Source organism: Micropterus dolomieu, unplaced genomic scaffold, assembly GCF_021292245.1.
Source record: "Micropterus dolomieu isolate WLL.071019.BEF.003 ecotype Adirondacks unplaced genomic scaffold, ASM2129224v1 contig_2670, whole genome shotgun sequence".
Classification (NCBI taxonomy): domain Eukaryota; kingdom Metazoa; phylum Chordata; class Actinopteri; order Centrarchiformes; family Centrarchidae; genus Micropterus; species Micropterus dolomieu.
Genome location: NW_025731660.1, coordinates 1 through 1,692, shown reverse-complemented (window position 1 = coordinate 1,692; position 1,692 = coordinate 1). Strand labels below are relative to the sequence as shown.

The window sequence follows — 1,692 nt, the reverse complement described above, 5'->3', positions numbered from 1 at the left end:
TCTGATGGCACACTGGAGACTGGGATACGCCATTCAAGGACTAGAGCAATGTCATATATAACGACTTCTGTGGAAGAAAACAGGTGAAAGTCCATGACAGGAGTCTGTCATCAGCATATACAACAATATTCACAACACTTTTCACTATGTGCAGTGAAGTCCTTTTGAATTAAGTCGATCTAAGTATTCTGCAACACTTGGAGTCAATAAATGTTCTTTTAGATCAATATATTATATTTAATTTTCCAAAGAGTATCTTCAACTACTTCAGACTCTGAAATTGTATCCATTCAACAAAAAGAAAAATATTCACATACCAGGAGGTGGGGTTGGACACGGTGTGATATCTGTGGGGCAACATTGGAGATGAAATGAATACAACTTGTTTATCTGCTAAGGAAAACAAAATGACTTCTATTCTAATCAACATGAACATGCGTATGTCAACACATGTAGGACAGACAGGCAGATACAGTAGATATTCATTTGTAAATTTTCTAGCACAACTTTTATTTGAACTACTACTAAACAGAAATGCTTACTTGTGATTGGTTCACAGAGCGCTCCATCAGACGGAAGTCCATTTATGCACCCACAGGTTTGGCTGGTGGCATTGCTGCACGCACCGTAGATGTTGCACTGGTCACATGACCAAGCAAACTGCTCCTCACAGTGACACTGCAGTCCTCCAGTGGAGTTTGGATAGCATCCTTTTAAAGACAATTCAAAACAATTCAAGTCATACTTTATAAATCATACACCATTGGATAAAAGATAATTCAATCAGCCAAACAGATCATACCAGTAAAAAAATAAGAAACAGTTCTTACCTGTGGTGAAATTTAAGCCTGTTACATTTAAAGACTGAGTGATGGTGTAGGGGAGCAAGACCTTTCTCACAGTGTTCCTGAATAGTTCAATGAAATCTGATGGCACACTGGAGACTGGGATACGCCACTCAAGGACTAGAGCAATGTCATATATAACGACTTCTGTGGAAGAAAACAGGAGAAAGTCCATGACAGGAGTCTGTCATCAGCATATACAACAATATTCACAACACTTTTCACTATGTGCAGTGAAGTCCTTTTGAATTATGTCGATCTAAGTATTCTGCAACACTTGGAGTCAATAAATGTTCTTTTAGATCAATACATTATTTTTCATTTTCCAAAAAGTATCTTCAACTACTTCAGACTCTTTGAAACTATATCCATTTTACAAAAAGAAAAATATTCACATACCAGGAGGTGGGGTTGGACATGGTGTGATATCTGTGGGGCAACATTGGAGATGAAATGAATACAACTTGTTTATCTGCTAAGGAAAACAAAATGACTTCTATTCTAATCAACATGAACATGCGTATGTCAACACATGTAGGACAGTCAGCCAGATACAGTAGATATTCATTTGTAAATTTTCTAGCACAACTTTTATTTGAACTACTACTAAACAGAAATGCTTACTTGTGATTGGTTCACAGAGTGCTCCATCAGACGGAAGTCCATTTATGCACCCACAGGTTTGGCTGGTGGCATTGCTGCACGCACCGTAGATGTTGCACTGGTCACATGACCAAGCAAACTGCTCCTCACAATGACACTGCAGTCCTCCAGTGGAGTTTGGATAGCACCCTTTTAAAGACAATTCAAAACAATTCAAGTCATACTTACTAAATCATACACCATT

General features: G+C 38.1%; 2 long non-coding RNA genes across 2 annotated transcripts; both read right to left on the bottom strand.

Moving 5' to 3' along the window:
- Window positions 1-7: 7 nt before the first annotated feature.
- Window positions 8-702, bottom strand: LOC123964464. Its single transcript, XR_006823447.1, has 3 exons — window positions 543-702; window positions 318-347; window positions 8-67 (listed from the first exon to the last, which is right to left on the bottom strand). It is a non-coding gene; the product is annotated as an uncharacterized LOC123964464 (long non-coding RNA).
- A 210-nt stretch (window positions 703-912) lies between these two features.
- On the bottom strand, window positions 913-1,510 carry LOC123964466. The gene is made up of 3 exons (XR_006823448.1): window positions 1,470-1,510; window positions 1,245-1,274; window positions 913-992 (listed from the first exon to the last, which is right to left on the bottom strand). It is a non-coding gene; the product is annotated as an uncharacterized LOC123964466 (long non-coding RNA).
- Window positions 1,511-1,692: the final 182 nt, after the last annotated feature.